Source organism: Oryctolagus cuniculus, chromosome 3 (genome assembly GCF_964237555.1).
Source record: "Oryctolagus cuniculus chromosome 3, mOryCun1.1, whole genome shotgun sequence".
Lineage (NCBI taxonomy): Eukaryota > Metazoa > Chordata > Mammalia > Lagomorpha > Leporidae > Oryctolagus > Oryctolagus cuniculus.
The window spans coordinates 41,290,981-41,311,939 of record NC_091434.1 but is presented as its reverse complement, the minus strand read 5'-3'; positions in this window follow the sequence as shown (position 1 = coordinate 41,311,939).

Sequence of the window (20,959 nt, the reverse complement as noted above, 5' to 3'; positions counted from 1 at the left end):
TTGGTATTGCTATTTTCTACTGCCTGATATATGTCAAGAAATCCTTTATTTGTGCTATTCATTCAGATGATTTATAAGAGTATAACTTTTTAAAGGACTTAAAGCACTTTCTAGAGATTCAAATTCAGTTCAATCTTATATGGAGTTACCAATGCAAGTAACTAACTAAAATATTGAAGGACAGATAAATTTTACATACAGCTAAGTTTCATGGAACTAAGCAGCAACATCAAGGCTAACTTTCACTATTGGGGTTAACAAATTTCTTTTGATATTGATTGTATATTTCTATATCAGAAATATTAAAATTTAAAAACTGTACCTCTTAGTTTTGATAAAATACAATTTAGATGGCCTCATTGTCTCCATTTTTATATAGTTAATTGTTCCTGAAGTTTCACCCTTTTGTCTTTCTTTACCTTAATCTCAATATCTCCCATTTACTCCAACACCCTGATATGTATCATGTCTCCACAAGTATGCCCACCTGTCTTTCAGAAGCTCTCGGTTTCCTTTTACTGCACTTTCCCTTAAAATACTCAAATTGTGGATCTCATTGTTCTTTTAAGTACATCCGTGTATCTTCATTCTTTTATTTTAGGTAAATTTTTCAAAAGGATAACTCCTTGCCTCTACTTCCTAAGTGTTAATGACTATTCAAATTCTTGAGACCTGGTTCTAGGTTTTACCATTTGAATTAAATCACTCTATTTTAGGCCTTGATGAATCTCTAATTGCCAAAATCTACTGAAAGCTTCTTTACTTTGTCATTTTGCTAGACCTTGAGCGTTTGGTTTCTTTATTCCGTTTTGATGACTTGATACCCTTGTCTTCTTGGCTAGACTCTATATTTTCCTTGATTTTCTTCTTTCATATGGTGTCTACTCTTTTTTGATGGTTTATTTTTGTTGTTACTTACTTCTGTTCTGCCAATCCACTCCCTCCTCAAAGTAGCCATTTCTACTTGCCTTCTTTAAATCTCAGATTTGCCAACCTGGCCATCCTCCTAGCTTCAATAACCACTTCAGGTCAATGATTCCCAAATTATGGTGATTGTGCCATGCCTCTCCCACATTTCCAATTAGCCTGTTTATCTATACTTTCATTATAGCTTCAATAACAGAAGTGATTTTTTCCTGAGTATCATCCACCTTTCCATCTTACTCTGCACCACATATCTTTCAGTTTTTCAATCTTCTTGCTATTTCCCCTCTTCTTATATCTTCAACTTTCTGTTTATTTTTTACCTGATCTTTCTTGAATCTTAAAATCAATTGCTTCTCTTTCTTCCATAAAATCAATCTGCTATAGGCCTGAAGTTCCCCATTGCAGTCATTTTAGCTTTTATTTCAATTTGTGGTAGCATAGTTTCTACTCCAATCACTATACTAGAAATATCATATCATAGACACTGATAACATATGAGAGGTTGAATCCAATGCAATATTTTGGAAGGTTTTAGTCCTTATTTCAACTGACACATTTGCATTATTTAAAACTGTTCACCTCTGTATCCATAGCAAACTCTCTCCTTCCTTGCTTTTTTTTTTTTTTTATAATACTGCTCTTCTAGGGCTTTCTTCCTTCCTCTCAGACATAGTCTTCCTTGAAGCTTTTATTTCATATTGCTTTCCACAATAGATATGTTCTCTGTCCTCTTCCCTTCAGGTTCACACTGGGTAATTCCATCTACCTTCATAACCTTAGCTCCCTTCTTTTTGCTAATGACTATAAAATCTGTTCTTCAGTTCAAAACTCTACCCTAGGTCCTATCACAATAAACCTACTTGCTTCCTAGTAGTTATCACTTGTACTCTCCAACTGAACATCACAATAAGAAAACACCTCATTTTATTTCTACATCCCCTACCACCATTGAGACAAACAAGTCCTTCCTCCTTATTCTCTATGTGGGTGAACAACATAGCCACTTCTGTAGTTTCCTATTCCATAGGCATCCAATGAGTCTCCTGATTCTATTAATTCTATAAATTTAGTAGCTTGTAATCCAAAACTGTTTGACTCCAAATCCCACATTAATGAGGATTCTTAATAAGGTTATTGGACATCCAGAGTCATAAAACCACAAAATAAAATAAGTACAGTGATGATAGTATGGCCATACATGTGTTTTACCGCTATGTCTACTTTCCCTCTGTTATTTGCTGTCTTCTTCATAGAATGTAAAACTGTAATGAATGATAGGGTAAAGAGAGCTCATTATATTTTTTAGAATCTTTTCACACTTATTTATTAATTTAATCTTTATTATACTCTGAAAATGTATACTCAGATTACAGATGAGAATATTGCAGCTAAGCAATTTCAAGTAAACTACGCAGAATCAGTAAGCTAGTGAGGACTAGAAATAGGCCTAGAAAGTCCATTGTGTTCTCAAGACTTTATGGCTTTTCTATTTTTTCATATGAAACTTCTCAATCTATCTCAATAATCCACAGTCTGATATTAGAATTACCTGGAAAGCTTTTAGGGAATAATGATGCTGTGTTCCACGCGTGGAAATTCATGTTCAGTTGATCTTGGAGAGGATCTGATTTTCTGTGTGTTAAGAAAAGAGGCACAGAATAGAGAGGAGGCAGTGTATGAATTTATAGCCAGACCGAATTTATTCAGAGAAAATAAATTCGCAGAGGTGGATGACCAACTGCCTGCATGCACATTGATGGAACACTTAGCAGAAGGCCCCAACTCCCAGGGGACAGGCCTTTTTATATTTTAGGAAGGCTAGGGATGGGGGGTGGGGTAGAAGGCAGCAGGTGGAGGGGAATTCCTGGAACTGGTCTTTCAGGTGTCCCAGCAACTGGTCTTTCAGGTGGTCATGGAGCTGGGGTATGGAGGCAATAGGATGTGAGACCCAGTTGAGATTCAAGGGCAAGGAATATATTCCAATGCTTATCTATCCTTTGGGCAATGAGCAAGAATGACTGAGGCTTATGTCTTTGTTCCATCACTGTGTTTTGTAAAACTCCCTTTAGTGAATATAATGCTCAGCTACGATGGTTTAAAATTGGTACATACTTGCCTTCTTTGGATGTTCCTTATTGACAGGTCTTCTTCAAGTATCACACCATATTGTATTTCTCAATACTTGGAAAATAGCCAGCCTGCAAAAACCTGTGAATAAATACTTGTAAAATACTTCCATTACATGTCAACCCAGAATAATAATCATGAAAAATTCAAACTTTATTCATGGGAAACAAAGTCAACCTCAAAATTCAGAAGAAGGAGCTTCAAAACAAAACAAAAGAAAAATGTTTGTTCACAGTCTGGGGGTTGAAATGTGGCCCTAAAAAATAAACAGTTCTTATAATCTCATAGCAGCAGCCTTCAGGATATTGCTCTAATCAATTCTCCTGTGAGCTAGTCCCACCAACCTTCTAATCTTGGCATTGCCAAATTATGTTTTTGTAACAACTTGCATAATCTCTCCTTTTTGCATGTTCTTTTTCTCTCTGTTACTGATCTTAGAGGATATTGACAGTGCTGTGCTAAATGATGAAATAGTCTCTGTTTTTCTTTTCCACTAGGCTGGGAAATATGCTCTTACACATACTTATTTTCAAAGCCATGAATGTATGACTTAAACAAAAAAAGAAGAAGGGAAATTGGTTAATAAAATGGAGTTTGATTAAATCGCTTCTGAACCATAATACTTGAGAAATACTAGGATGACAGCATTTATGAGTCCTGCACTAAAAAGGAAAATAAAACAAACAAACAAACAAACAAAAAGATTTGCCAACCAAACCAGTTAAACAGTCATCTGCCTCTACTCACTAGAGTAGTTTTCCAGAAAAGGAAATGTCTTGTTGATGTTCTGGAGGCCCCTGAGCAAGGCAGACCTCCCCATCAATAATATGCGCAGAAATTTCTGCAGAAGGAATATCGGCCTCCGGACTACAGCTGAGTTTGGGGACCTGGCTGAGACGGTTTGCTGCACAGAGTGAATCACATGTGTCTGAGCAAGATCTGGGAAAGAGAATTCAGCACTGATTTAGAATAATATCTTTAAAATTGTCTAGGATGATAAGCCATGCGTTGTACATACTGATTGAGTACATGCAGAAGTGTGTGTGTGTGTGTGTGTGTACTTGAAACTAAACTCACAAGGAATTTTGTAATCCATTAGTGAGTCATGAAACCAATGTTTTATGTGTCAATCAGTATTTTAACCAATAATAGAAAATAAAATATCAGTTTTCAGCTTACATGTTAAATGTTAAGTATTGTTTTGAAATTTCAATTGAGTAGACTGATTTTCAAAAGATTTGTAAGCTTTTTACAAGAGTTTGCTAAGTCAAAATAATGAAAAAAGAAAGGAAGGAGAGGGATTGAAGGAGCGATGGGGAAAGGGAGATAAATATGGTTTATCTTCGTAGAACAGAACTGTACCTAAGAGACACATGAAATCTATTCTATTTATTATTAATAAAAATTAAAAAAAATAACTAACAATATCCATGAAAATAGATGGACTAAGCTTTCATACACAGTTGGGTCCCAGGAAGTTTCAGCCACGCAGTTAATAAAGATGCATGAACAAAGGCCCTGTTCTAGGTGTTTGTTAACCAGATGGGAAAAAGAAAGTTCCCTCTTCTTAAATAACTCTAAGAGCAAAATCACTAATTTCTGCCCTGGTTACTGGTTATGCCACTTGAAGAGTTATCTACGAAAAGCATCATACATAGTATCCACAGTATAGGGAGAAGGACAAGCAAAGATTTGAGAAAAAGTAAACATAAGTGGAATAACACATGTGTTGCTTTTTTTCCTTAGTATTTATTTATTTGAAAGAGTGAAAAAGAGGAAGAGAGAGAGAAAAAGATTTATCTACTCATTGACGCCCCATGGCTGGGCCAGGCTGAAGCCAGGATTCCCAAAATCCATCAGGGTCTCCTATGTGGGTGGCAGGGGTCCAAGCATGTGGGCTATTCCTCCACTGCTTGCCCAGGCACATTAGCAGGAAACTGGATCAGAAGCAGAGCAGCCTAAACTTGAACTAGCACTCCAATATTGGAGGTCCATGTTTCAAGTGGTGATTTAACCTGCTGCACCACAACACAGGCTCCTGTTGCTGCTTTATCATTGCTTTTGTTTGTTCTGCTGTAAGATTTCTGACCCTAGATGCCCAGGACTCTCATCAAAAATCTCCATTGCTTATGGTCCCCAGATCTGGTGCCCAACCAAGAACAGAGCTCTAGAGCAATGACTTCCTCTTCTGCTTCATCACAGCATGTCTGTCTTGTGTGCTATTTTCTCAGAATCAGAAATGTGATAAGAGGTTCTGATGAGGCATTAAGAGTAATAGTGTCTGAATATGCTGTCTCCTCAAATGGTATCATCATTTTGACAGGGGCATACCAATAGCATGAGTACTATGAATAAGTCAAGTCATTTCATTATTTCAATAGAAAGGATGCTGATATATACTGGCCATGTCCTAATGAAGCTTTGAGTCTGGCAGCAAAGACAGACATTCAACAGAAAGGACAATATGAGATTAACATTAAAAGGGGTAAGTAAAAGAGCTATTTATAACAAGATAATTTAACCAAGTCTCCTGAGCCAAGCAAGGCTTCTGAGGCAACAGCCTTTGAAATGGGGCTTCTAGAAAATCATGAGAGGGCCAAGGAATCCATCTTTGTAGATGGACAGCCCACCTCTTTATTTGCTGTATACCAAGGGGAAAAATATTGAACTCTTCCAAGTCTTAATTTTCACATGCATCAAATGAAAGAGGTAAACCAGCTTCAGGGGATTGTATGCATTGTTTAATATTGTTGCCACAGTAACAGTAGTAGTAGTAGTAGTGGCAGTGGCACTAGTAATGGTGGCACTAGTATTGAACAATGAGGTACTGCTTTCCAGAAGGAAGATGGAATTTACATGAATCTTTATAGCCTGGGTTTTGTGGAAGGTTTTTATGTCCATAAACCTCTCTCATCTGAAAGGGAAGCCCATTCTAATGACTCTGTGCAGATCTTTTAAACAGCCAAAGAAATAACCCTCAAAATAGAAGTATGTGGCTTGGAGACTGCTCTTCCCAGTCTGGAGCATGGTAGTAACGAGATGGTGAGCATCCATCTATCAGTAGAAGTCCAGACATCATGTAGTAGTAGAAGGCCTTCTTCATAGCAGAAGTGCAAGACTCTTGTTTCCATTAATGCACTATCCCATATATTACAGTTTATACAAACTTTCATCTTCCAAGGGAATCTGAACATTTTCACTATTTAAATTATAGTCCAAGCAGATGGATGAAAACACTTAGTCAATGCTTTTTGGTTCAGCATTTGGAATCACATCCTTAGTATTGACCACACACTGTGCACAGAAATCTTTTTGAGAAATACTACTAGTTGCTTCTTTGTATTGATCTGGTGATGAGCAGGAACTGTCTACACAAGCGAATGTTTCTCAAGCAGCAATGGAAACCCACACTCCAAAGACTGTTCATTCATCTCTTTTACCAGAGAAAGGACATTATTCTTTGACTTATTCTTCCTTAACATTCATAATAAACAGCTGTTCATAAATTTTCCATTTAAAGTGGCCTGGCATTAAATAAATTCTGCTCACTTAATAAAAGTGTCCCAAGAATACATCAAGGCAAAGTTCTCCCAAATCCGATTCTAAAATCTCTCAGTTGTTCTATGGATCTCACAGTCCTATATAACCCTTCAGTCTGGTTCCAACACATTTTATTAAGTTCATTTGTATATGATCCCCAGCCATGCTAACTGAACTCGATTAGGGGTTTCCCATGCCAACCTTCAATTTCCCAGCTCCCTGACTGTGTTCATGATGCTGCTCCCCTATGCTATGCAGTTTTACCATCCATCAGATCCATGCCAGCACCATCTGCTTTTCAAGAAAAGTAAGTCTTTCTTGGTCTCTGAAATTATATGGTACTTTCTTGTTCATAATCCTCTAAAATATTATAGACGAAGGATTTTTTATGCCATTTGCATTTTAACTTTACTTACTTGTCTCATCTTCCTTTCAATATTGCACTACTACCTCTTACCATTCTCATTTTCAAGTGCCATTCTTTGAAGGCCCTATTATAAGGTGTAGCATAAAGGTTAAGTCTTTATGCTGACTCTGACTTGTACGGTTTACTTGACTTTGACTGAATGACTACATTTTATAAAGTTGCATTTCTTTATTGAAAAACAGCGAGTTTCCAAACCTACTGCCTGGCTGTACCTCAACCTAGTGAGTGGCATGTTATGTCTGATGTTCCCTAAATTGTTCCAGGATGTATGACATCATTTAACAACATAATGAAGGCTTTGGGCATTGTCCTAAGAGAAATATACAAACATATATATACATTCATGTTACAAATCTTTCATTTATTCACTAATGTTGAAGGGTAGAAGATGAAAGTTGGGGTCTGTGAACATTTATCTTTTTTTCTCATTAAAAAATTTATTAACTAAAATTGTACGTACTTAAGGGGAACAATATGATATTGCCAATGTTTACCGATCAAATCAGGACATAAACATTTCTTCTTCCTAGACATTACTTTATGATTTAAGCCTTGGAGCTCTTTTCTTATATTTGATTATAAAATATATAATAATTTAATGTTAAATGTTGTCACCTACTATGCAGTATTTGGTACCCATTATCCAAATTCCCTCTACCCTCCCCCTTTCCCACCAGCCTCACGTAATTACAGGCATTTTAGGCTCTTTCAGCACAACCAAGAAGTCACACCTATTTTTATAATTATATTCAAATTATATTTTCCTTTGCCTCTGTGCCTACATTTTCACTGATGATACAAACATCACGATGGATAAAATCATTGATCCATTGATGTGAATTATGGCAGTGGCAATAAACTAAAACTTTTATTCTTTGTGTTCTTTATTAGTTATATTCTTCACAGCCATGAACCTAAAATAAAATGTGTTTCACTTAAAGTCCTTGATAAAGCAGTAAAAATTATTAATTTTATGATGTCTCAAAGCTTGAGTCACATTCTGCGTTTGAAGAGGGTGCACACATATAGCACTTCTCTGTTCTGAAATGAAAATGTTGTCTTGAGGAAAGGTGTTTGTGTCTGTGCTGTGAGCAGAATGAGTCACTCTTCTTTGTTAGAGCACCATTTTTTTTTTTTTTTTAATTTTTTTTTTTTTTTTTTTTTTTGACAGGCAGAGTGGACAGTGAGAGAGAGAGACAGAGAGAGAAAGGTCTTCCTTTGCCGTTGGTTCACCCTCCAATGGCCGCCGCTGCAGCCGGCGCACCGCGCTGATCCTGGCAGGAGCCAGGAGCCAGGTGCTTTTTCCTGGTCTCCCATGGGGTGCAGGGCCCAAGCACCTGGGCCATCCTCCACTGCACTCCCTGGCCATAGCAGAGAGCTGGCCTGGAAGAGGGGCAACCGGGACAGAATCCGGCGCCCCAACCGGGACTAGAACCCGGTGTGCCGGCGCCGCAAGGTGGAGGATTAGCCTATTGAGCCACGGCGCCGGCAAGAGCACCATTTTTTATTTGAGGGAATGACTGGCCAACAACTGAATGCTATTCAGACCACAGTTTTGGTTTTTGGCAGAGATTTCCTCACAAATGAACAAAGTGAGACTATCACTTCAAGAGGAAAAAAAAAACCCGAAAAGCATTTCATGCCAAAGGTAAAATTCAAGCTTTCAAGCAAAAATAAGAATTTTAGAAAGCATATAAATGGCACCATGAATCTGACAGCTTCCCTAAAGACATTTCTGATGAGATCAAAGGTGATACTAACAGTATGATTCTTAAAATATGCTGTGTAATGATATGTGTCAACATTTGGAAGATCTACATAGCTCAGTAAGCCAATATCTTCCAAATGACCAATGCATGATGGCTTAAAATTATGCGCGAGTAAAAGGCTCATCCTAAGCAAATGAAATAAATCACTACATGTTAATGTAACTTAATTCAAAATGTTCATTGATAATTAAATCACACATTGCAGCTCCCTTTAAAAAACTATAATTTGTCCAGTTTTCTATAGTATAAAAACAGAATATTCAGAATTATCCTAAAAAGTTATTAGAATACTCTTCCATTTAACAACTACACATTTGTGTAAGGCCATATTTTCTTCACTCAAAATCATGTACTGCAATAGTGTGAATGTAAATATAAATTTGAGAAACCAGGTGTCTTCTATTGTTACTTAATGAGACATTAGCAAAATATTAAACAATGTCATTCTTTTCACTTTATTTTTATGTTATGTGAGATGTAACTATTTTCATGAAAGGATTGCTTATGTAAGAATGTAATCATTTTATTATAAAATGAATTAATGAATATACATTTTAAATATCTGTTTTAATATCAAATACACGAAGTATGAGTCCTAAGTTTTAAGGGTATTTCTATTTATTTATTTTCATTTATTTGAAAGACCAGAAAACAGATAAAGAGAGAGACAGAGACAACAGACAGATAGGGAGAGAGAACTCGTACATCTGCTGGTTCACTCCCCAAATGTCCACAACATCTGAGACTGGCCCAGGCTGTGTGGCAGAGACCCAAGTACTTGAGTCATCATGTGCTGCCTCCCAAGGTGTACGTTAACAGAAAGCTAGAGTCGGAAGCAGAGTGGGGACTCAAGCCCAAGCATTCTGATATGCGGTTTGGGTGTTCCAGTGGTGTCTTAATCACTGCTCCAATGTCCCGAAGAACGTTTCTTTAGGAACTTCATGGTTCTCAGGTTAAGATCTCCTCTTCCAATTAAAAAAAAATTGTGAGGCAAAGTATGGGCTTCTATGATACCACCTCCAGTCTCTATGTGGGAGGAAACTTTATCTTATGAAAGTAGGTTACCAAAAATTAGAATTGTGTAAATTTTCAAATAAGAATACTCCCCTGCCCAGCAGAGTAATAAAAATGTGGGGTGAAAGTATTTTTTTAACAAAACTGATTGTTCATGCTCTAAGTACTTTGTAAAGCAAATATGCACCTGGGTAATGAATGAACATTTTCCCATGAGGAATCCTCCTCATGCTCCCTTTCTCTTCCCAGACCACAAGTTTAAAGGCTCTTTGTTCAATCAGTCCACCTTTTGAACTGAAGATACTGATTATTTTACTAATTAGAACAAGAACTGAGTGGCATGTAGACAATTTACAATTCCAAGGAGACTTTCCTAAGTGATGGATGAAGTGTCTTCAGAAATATTGAGCTTGGTGAATCTTAAGGCTCAACGAACACTTTCTATAACCAAATTAATATCATTGGCAACAAAGGGAATTTTTTCCATTCTTGCACTGGTTAGACCAGCTTAGAGAAGGTGTTGAAAGAAAGGGATAGAGGGGACGAGAAATAAAGAAAAGAAAAAGAAAAAGCTGAGGGCTGAAAATGGTGACTTTTAATTTTTGATGTGAATATTAAGGACTTATTCATGAAATGAATACCAATTAAAAATCCTTAAAGACTCTCCCATGTCATCTTCCCCTCTTGACACAGGCCTGATGATGCCTAGGATGTAATTACCACAAAATGAGCACAGGGATGGCAGCTCCTCACTGCCCCCTGGTACTCGGTTGGGCATACATTTAGTTTTTAGCTATAAAATCAGGTGAATTGGGGAACCAAGAACATTTGACTCACTGTATTATCTGCTGGCTTCCAGGATATGTTTTATAACAAGGATGTGATATGGTCTTAGGAGAATATAAATCTCCACACAGAATTTTAGTACAGGTTGTCATGTCTGAAAATACGGCTGGGATAAATGGGATTTCTTAAAAAAAAAAAAAAAAAAAAAAAAAAAAAAAAAAAAAAAAAAAAAGAGAAAGAAAAGAAAAAGCCAGAAAACCCATGAAGCACACAAGGTGGGCATTTTCTGTTTAGGAAAACATTCTAGAGGAGAAAACAAGTCCTTGGCATTAAAGATCTTTCACAGTTTGTTCTCAATCAAGTATTGATGAAAGAAAAATTCTTGAGGCTTCTAATTTCTGGGTCTCCACACTTTTGAATACTTCTCAACTTCTCCTTTAGAGATAAGGGGAAGTCCTTCTTCTATGTGAATATGTATATAAGCTATGAATGTGAACCTGCCTCTCATCTGGTGCAGCAAAATCACACAATCAGAAACAAAGTCACAGCTTTGAAGAGAAAAGGACTTCCCTCCAATATAGACTTCTATTTCTGCTTCTCACCTCAGGTCTTGTGGAATAGCGTTGCGATTCTTTAAATAATCCCCCTTCATTTTTTCCAAATCTGGTTTGTACTTCGCTCCTCATCTATCCTATCCCTTTGGCAATCATTCGTGTAATCACCAACCTGAACCTACCCAGTTTCTTACATATTTGGATTTACTTAACTCTTTGTTCATATTATATAATTTAATTTATTCAGCATTTTGTATATTGTATCAGTATTGGAAATTCAGCAAAAAACAAAACACATAACCCTATCCCTAAGGGACTCAGACATACTTGAGAAAAGAAAAAAATAATAGGAGCATAGTATGATAAGCACTATAAAAATAATTTCAGATATATTTTGTGTTTGTGAGTCTCCTCATCTTGATTTTGGGCTCTTTAAATTATGGTTATTTCTGTCCTTTCAAATACATTGAAGAACAATCAGGCCATAGACAGCACCCAATAAATACCATAACCAAAGAAAGGAAATAGAGAGTAGTCACCCAAGATAGTACAGCCAAAAACACATCACAGGTGTGAGCCCAACCATATCGTATGTATGCAAATATCTGGACCAAAAGAGATACAATAAGCTTATTCACTGGTGTTTGTAAAAAAAAAATCCCAATGAAATTTTGTCGCAAGTGTGGAATTTAGTGTGGCCAGATGAAACTCATACTTTGTGCTATTCAACCTTACTGAAGAGTTGCAAGACTAGGTTAAAAAAGTCACACAAACCTGGAATTTACAAACTTTAATTTCAGACTCTACTGGGTTAACTGAATCCTCATAAAGACCACACACAAATACACTGAATATTGTTATATATGAGAAGTATCTCCTGGAAAGACCACAATAGCCTAGAAGACAATGGACCAGTGGATGAATTTTTCACCTTTTGAGGCATGCTGTGATTGGCTATACAGGAAAGATTGGAAACTAGAATTAGTTAGCCTCCTGCTTTTCGCTAAAAACTTCTAGGATTCACAGCAAGCTCCTCCACCCGTGTTCGCCCTTTAGCTCAGGATAAAAGACTCAAAGAATGAAATACACATGACTGAGAATTGTCAGTCCCAAAGCAGATTCGCATAATTCATGAATGAATCCTTCCCAAGTGAAGGATCCAATTATGGAATTACAATAATAGGAAGGTTGTGTGTGTGTATGTGTCATAGTGCACTCCAAATCCTACAGCCTGCTAATGGTCACTTGTATAAATGTGTGTGATAGACATTTGGTGGTAAAAAAAAAAAAAAAAAAAAAAAAAAACCCTCTTATTTACCTGTACAACAGTTTCTTCATTGGCAGCAATGTTCCAGTTCTAGAAAAGAATGAAAGTAAATAATTATTGGTCTAGTCTGAATATATATTATTACCCTGGTCATATGATACAACTCCAATTCTAGCCACAGAGTCCTTAAGATAAATTAACAGGAGAACCCTGGGAAATACTTTCTTTTCTAAAATTGAAAGGCCTCATAGGAAATGAAAATGTCTCTGCTTTTGTCCCTTCCTACTTTGGATTATGCTATATGAGGGTATGATGTCTGAAGCTGTGGCAACCATTTTGAGATAATGAGTTGACAATACTGAGAACAAAACCAAGCACTAATGATGGAAAAATATGAAAATGAAATAGTCTGGGTCTCTGCCTAATTACTGCTACATTATATTATCTTGTTAAGCTATCAATAATCTTTTTTAAGGAATTTTTTTTTGTTTGAAAGGTAGAGTGACAGAGAGATAGAGAGAGAGAGAGAGAGAGAGAGAGAAATATTTTCCATCTGCTGGTTTACTCTCTAAAGGGCTGCAACAGCCCTGGGCTGGGCCAGACTGAAGCCAAGAGCTTAGAACTCCACCCAGGACTCCCACATGGGTTGCAGGGGCACAAGACTAGGCCATCATCTGCTGTTTTCCCAGGTGCATTAGTAGGGTGATAGATCAGATGTAGAGGAGTGGCAACTTGATCTGTCTCTCTGATATGGAATGTTGATGTTGCAGGCAGCAGCTTAACCCACTATGCCACAGAAGCAGCCCCAAAAATAACTTTTTCTAAAAATGGGATAAACATAACTTAATTGGATTTTTTTCTTGTTTGTGGTTGGAAACATCTTAACTCTTAGTTCCTACTTTCAGTCTTGTTTATGATTATTTTTCTTTTGGAGATTAACTTTCTTTTGGAGAGAACCACATACAAATTGCAGGTCCTTTGTGAATGTGAAGAGAAAGCACCCCCCGCCCCCATCACCCTTCTGATACTCTTTCTCTCCTATGGCCTGGGTATCTGGATTTCAGTCTAGTATTCTATTAAGTGGTGTTTCACACCAGAATAAGCAGAATCTGACCTTTTCATCACTCTAAGAACAAAGAATCTCTTACCTCTTCTGCCTCTCTTTGCCAACAACATGAACTCATTGCAGAATTCAACCCTATTTAGGCAAGAATCTCTCAGTGCACATGGGCAGTATTGAGAATAAGTTGATGACAGGTGGAGGAAGTTTAGTGAAAATAGAATAACGTTTCCTTCGTGATTGGATTTGCAATAAAGGTAAACAATAAACCACTTCAGAGATGTGTAAAATGTATGCTCTTCTTGTGACATTTTTCTTCTCAGGATCTCAGAATGACTATGGAAAGAAAGCTCATGTTCACATTATACATATGAACAACAGAAAGAGAAGCGCATTTGCTGTCCTGCTCTCCACGCACTTTGTGTGTGGTGTGTGGGTGTACTCAAACAGTGTGCCTATTTATATTCAATCACATATGGATGCTATATAAGAATTAGGTATCTATAATGCAGATATTTTAAATATTTGTTTACCACCAACTGTTTAACTGGGTTTCCATGAATAGAATAAAAGATGGATGTGCTAAATATACATGTAGTTGTACATGGGTATCTGATACAATTTACTATTACTTATTTCCATGAGCCAAAGAAGAAAAAAAGCAAGTATTTTAAATACATTTTGCCCATTTCCATTTCAAACACCATGAAACAATATGCTTAATGCACAATAAACATAATATTTTGCGGAGAAGATGAAGTGTTAATTATCTAGGGAAAGAAAGACCCCATTCAAAACAAATGGCCACAACAGGAAATTATTGTTCGTTCTTTCTGTAGAAAATATTTGCATGTTTATTTTAAGTCCAACATAAATGTAAATATTTGAAATAAATAAAAACATGCCAAGGGTAACAATAAGCTATTTCTGAGTTGGGGAGAAAGAAAGCTTGCCAGGAGGAGGCATATATATTTTTAAGCATACTGCTTCAAAAAGCAGGGTGTCAGGATGGTGCATCTTTAATTTTTCTGTTAATTATGGATTGAGCATTGTTGTGAATCTTGTCCTCAAAACCGAGCTCAGAAAATAAGAGCAGATGCTCATCCCCAGGTTTGGCTCATATGGGAATTGAATGGAACATATTGGTTTATAATTAATGTAATTTGTTGGATTATCTTTTGTGAAGGAGTGAAGGTAAACAACCTTGCAGCATTGTGGTAGTATCTTTGGAGCTTGGAGCTTCTATAGTTATGAAGGGAAAAAAAGAGTTAAAAAAAAAAAAAAAAAAAAAAAAAAAAAAAAAAAAAAAAAAAAAAAACCTCTTCCTGCAGGATTGCAGGGAATTTTGAAATGTCTGGCACATTCAAACATATGTTAATTAATTCAAAGAAAAGAATCAGGTGAGAGACCCCTGAACATAATTATAAATAGTGTGCAGAATGGGGGCCATTGGTTTCCCAATGGAGAATTTTGACGACATAAATCCTGTGTTCTATTTGCTGCAATTTATTGTGAAATAAATAGAAGAATGGAGGAGAAATACTTTCCCTTTTTGTAAACAGGAATTTGGGCACAAGGCAAACTGCACTAATTTGATATATTTTTGAGGACCCTCAGTTCTTAATAAGAAATATATAAGGAAATTTTTCAAGAAAAATGTATTTCCTCTCTCTTCCATATCCTGCATAGCAGAGGTGTTATCTTCACCTTGAATAAACACATTTATGAAAGAAAGAAAGTAACCATAAACCTTTTCTAGTTAATTAAGCCAGGAAGGACACATGGCCTTTGGTGTGAAAGTTTTCAATCATAAAAAGTTTCCTCCACCTCATATTAACCATGAAGTGTGTATGTATGCTTTTGATCTTTGATAATATTTGAATATCAATTTTGATATTGCACCGCTTGAATTTTCATTTTGATATTTTTTCTGTACTTTATATACCATTTTAAAATTTGGGTCTCTTAGTTTATGAAATAGAGAAGTAAGTTTGACACTTTTCAACTTCTTTGAGTTAGAGAAAAAGCAAATTTAATTGACCATTCACTTTTTTCATACTCTCATATATATGATTGTTAGAATTAAATTATTGTTTGAAAGATCTCTTAACTAAACCTAGCATTGGGACATACAGGTCTAGAATCTGGCAGTAATTTAAGAGAAATGTAGAAGGTGTGTTGTGGGAATATAGGTGTTTTAACATTTTATATAAAAGAAAAAAATGTGCACCTCTTTTAAAACCAATTATATAAATAATTTTAATTTTAATTTGCTATCTGAAAAAATACTCAGATTTCATCCCGAAGCTGTCTCTTCTAGAAATATTTTGTGATCACCACTCCCTCCAAAGAATGAAATCTCTCTTTGTAGACATTTATAACACCCAGTTATTTCCCATGTGATGTCATTTACCACACTCTAATAGTGAAAGGACTTAGATGAACTAATAGGCAGTTAGTTCAGGTCCTGGTTGGAATGAGAAAATGGAAAGTCTCATAAATGCATGCTTCTCCCCAAAAGCTGCCTTTAAGCAAAATAAAAGTGTAGAACTCTACTTCTCTGAGTTTCTAGTTTATCACAAGAAATGTGAAGAAGAAGTAGTGATTCCACCCTTCTGAGTTTTGTTTTATCAGGAGCAAGCTAGACAAGATTACATTTCTGGCCTTTTGATGGGTTTTGTCCCCATTTTCTGATTGTTAGCTGCTGTTCATTTTGTTTGTTTTATTTTCCAAAAATTTGCATTTAAAAGACTTGACCATCACAATTTCTCAGGTCGACCTCTCTTGGAACCCCCTCCTAGCTGCTGCAGGAAGTTTCTGACTTAAATAAATGTTGCTTTGCTCACTGCCTTGTCCATGTGGAGATTTTTCTTTCACATGAGACAAGAACCTAGATTGCCTTTACTCATCATCATTCTACCTGTAACAGTAGCATAGCCTGCCTATTTGCCTCTGTCTTCCAACTTTACTAAACGGTGAGCTATTTAAGGAAGGAATACTCGCTATATTCATTATATTGACCATTGTCTGGCACTTTGTTGCACATGAAAAGAATTTGTTGAAATAATGGAAGAAATATGTGTCATCTGATCCCAATAATGTAGAGGATTAGGGTGATTATAAATTTTTTCTGGGGGCCAGTGCTGTGGTTTAATGGGTAAAGCCGCCTCCTGCAATGTCAGCATCTCATATAAGCATCAGCTGCTCCACTTCCAATCCAGCTCTCTGCTATGGCCTGGAAAAGCAGTGGACGGTGGCCCTTGCACCAGTGTGGGAGACCCGGAAGAAGCTCCTGGCTCCTGGCTTTGAATTGGCACAGCTCTAACCATTGCAGCAATCTGGGGGGGTGAACCAGTGGATGGAAGACCTGTCTCTCTCTATCTCTGCATCTATGTAACTCTGCTTTTCAAATAAATAAATAAATCTTTAAAAAATTTTTAATTTCATCATTAAAAGACTTTAGTAGACATAAAATGTTGTATGTATTTGTGGGGTACTATGTGATGTTACATGTATACACTGTGTATTGTCCCATGGGGATAAATATCCCTTCAAACATTTAACTTTCTCTATAGCAAAAACATCCAAAAATCCTATCTCCTGTAGTTTTTAGTAGTGATTCACTTTGTGGCTTACTACCTTTATTTTAGAGTCTAATCATAATTATGGATTTCAAAAGAAAGAGTAATGACTATGAAGGTGATCTTGTATTCATTACAAGGTCTTCAATTTTTAGAACCTTTGCTAAAATCTACAACAGAGCAAAGGGAAGGTCTCAGGGCCATTCATTCATAAACAAATACCAAGAGGCTTCAAAAGGTTCATAGAAAATGGAAATAAAAGGTAAGTATATATTGTTTTGTTGCAAAAAAATGAAATCCCGGGTTGGTTGTTTCATAATATGAATTTCCATGAACTTCTTGAAGACCTTCATATTGATCACCTATTGAAAATGGAGTGGGATAATTGCTACTGAGAGGTACATGGTGGAATTATTGAAGATGATCTTTGCTTTGGAGGTAGAAACTTATAGCTAACATGAACACATCAGCTACTCGTAAAAGGTAGAATATTACTAATTAAATTGTGTATCTGTGGCTAGAAAAGAAGTCCTAGAGCCAGAATTACCAAAGCAAGTGTCAGAGAAAAGATTGAACATCAATGACTTGTATAGGTTGGACTAGCTCTGTCCAGGTATTGTGCTACATGGCTCAATATTGAGTCTCATTTCACCCTCACTATCTATTTTTGAGATGGGCATTTTATCCTTATGCTACATAGAAGAAAACAATAAATAAAAATGAGCAGCTTTTCCCAAATACCAGTCAATGCTGTATCTGGTTTTGAATCCTGATTCTTCCAAAACGCTATTTGGTGACTGACAGAATATAGAGAAAGGAACAGAAAAATGAATGTAAACATCACTGAGTATGGTTGAAATGCTGCTTGGGATGCCCATATTCCAGATCAGAATGCCTGGATGTGAGTCGTAGCTCCCTGCTGATTCCAGCCACTTGGAAATGCTCATCCTGGAAAACATTATGTAATAGCTCAAGTAGTACGTTCTTGCCCCGTGTTGCAGACCTGGATGGAGTTACGGGACTTCTGGCTTCAGCCTGGCCCAGCTGTCAAAGTTGTAGGCATTCGAGGTGCAAATCAGCAGGAGGAAGATTTCTCCCTGTCTCTGTTTCTGTCTATCTCCAAGACTCTCAAAAAAAAATGAAAACAAAATATCTTAAAGTGCTTCTCTATCTTTTAAAATAAACGAAGAGAGATATGTCACCCCGTAAAGGAAATGATATAAGTAAGTAGGTAAAATAGCACTATTAGTGCGCCATTTCCATAAAGGCAAGGAAGTAGAGAATTTCAAGAAGGAAATACAGAGAACTACTGTAAGGTCAGTAACTACATTTGCCATTGTGTTTAACAGCAAATATTGTGACTTTCTGAGAGAATTCAACAGGGAGTGGGAGGAAAGCTGTGTGCTCCAAAAGTAGTGAGGAGGAGGCAGCGTAGGAAAAAACAAAACAAAACAAAAAAATCAAAACAAAACATAACATGAAGCAGAGAGAAACTCGCTGGCAGAAAATGTGGTGGTCAGGTCAAGCAGAGGCTTTTCCTCAAGATGCATAAAATGCACATGATTGAAGCCAGAGGGAGAAGAACGTGATCTCCAAGAGGGAAAATACCTCAATCAAATGTATCAGGGAAGGGATTAGCACCGCTGAGCCTCTTCAGAGAGTGGGAAAAATTGAAGAGATGTCTGTAGAAGTAGAAGAAAATAGGATGAAATGGAGATCAGAATCAGTAGAGGATAGCCGTGATCTTTTCATTTAAACAAGGTGAGCTCACCAGCTGAGAAACGGAACAGTGAGCGAAGTGTTGAAGGCTGGAGGAGAAACAAAGTCTGTTGCCACTGAAAAGGGAAGGAGGAAAATCTTCCCTCCACCGGATCATCTACATAAATCTAGCTGCTTACGAGGTATCTTCCTTCCTAATCAAATAATACAATGACTATTTGGCTCTTAAAATCCCCGAAGGACTTTGGGACAATCTGGATGGCTTGAAATGACAAGGTCTTCAGTGAAAAGAAAAACAAAGAGAAAAGAGGGGTGTGGGGTGGGGAATGGACAGATTGACCAATATAGAAATTCTGGCCTTTTTCCAAAATTACAGCATGTCATTGGCAAAAATTTGGAAGTTTGAGCCAGATCTCAATTCAATTCTATTTCTGCTACACTCCACTGCCTCTCATATAACATAGGTATTTATGTATATATTAAAACAAAGGACTCTCCATCACCCTTTGCATGGTAGATTCTCAATTCTCAAGAAGATGCTGATTACTGGGAAGGATGAGAATAATCATACTTTAATAATTTTTGCTAAAAATATTATTTGTGAAGTCTTATTCTAGGCAATTTGGCATTATATCTATCAAAAGTGTGCATATCCTTTGGCCCAATGATTTCTCTATTAAGTATGGAATTCAAAGAAGTAATCAATCCTAGACAAATGTATTTTGGATAGCTTAGGCACTAGAAAACTCATCACAGTGGAGTTTATGGTAAGGAAAACTGAGACACATCTACTTATCAAGAGAAATTGTTCAGCAATTTTGTTTCATCTGTACAACAGAATTACCTGTATCCATTTGAAAGATGACATGTTGATATAGAAAATTCTTTTGGATATATTATTAAGTGTAGAAAGGTTTGAGATCATAAATGTATAAAAACTTCATGCTGTAAATCCTAAATATATAAAATAAAAAGGTTTGGCTGTACGCAGGTATTGAAAAACCGCACCTTATCCTATAAAAGATGTGCAAATAGTACTTGTTAATCAAAAATTGAAAAAGAATAAATCCAGTAACCACAGGGATAGTAGAGTGGGCTAAGAGAGACATGAAAATGGAGAGATATTTTATGGTCAACAAAGATCTCAAATACAATTTTTCTCATCTTTAACTTCAGTTAAAAGTCTGAAGTCATTGAGAGTTTAGAGAAAAAATAGGTGAATTTTAATAACGCAGATGTGATGATTTGGAAACTTTTTCACTTCTTTGTCTCAGATTTTTCATTTATAAAATGGGAGTAGTGCTAACTATAATGACCTCATAAGGTAATGAATATTAAATGAGACATCGCAAGTAAAAAATGCTACAATTCTTTTTTTTAAGGTTTATGTATTTATTTGAAAGACAGAGTTACAGAGAGGCAGAGAGAGAGAGAAAGAAGTCTTCCATCTACTTGTTCACTCCCCAGATGGCTGCAACAGCCAGAGCTGTGCCAATCTGAATCCAGGAGTCAGGAGCTTCTTCTGAGTCTCCCATGCAGATTCAAGGGCCCAAAGACTTGGGCCAATTTCTACTGCTTGTCCCAGACCATAGCAGAGAGCTGGATCAGAAGTGGAGCAGTTGATATGCACTACACCCCTGTGCCATCCCCAAATTCTACAATTCTTAATATGATAATAAGGTGCAGTTGATTTTTTACTTTTTAATTTTTTTTTCATTTTATATAAGGGGAACAAATTTTATGCATGTCCTATATACAGATTTAAGAGCATAATGATACTTCCCACTCTACCCTCTCTCCCTCCTGACCTTTTCCTTCCATTTTTTTCTAAGTTTTACAATGAAATATTTTCAGTTTACTTTCTATTCTAAAGAATTCAACAAGTTGTAAGCAGAAAACTCCTGTCCCTCGTGAGCATAGCCAATGGCTATAAACAATAATCGAATCTCAAATGGTCAATTTTGCTTATATACATTAAATTTTTGTACTCTGTATATTATTTACCAAAAATCAGGGGACACATGATAATTTTAATTTTGGACTGACTTATTTCAAAAAGCCAAATGGTCTCTAAGTGCATTCATTTATCTGAAAAAGATAGGATTTCATTCTTTTTTATGACTGAGTAGAATTACATAGTGTATATGTACCACAAATTTTTATCTACTCTTCAGTTGATGGACACATG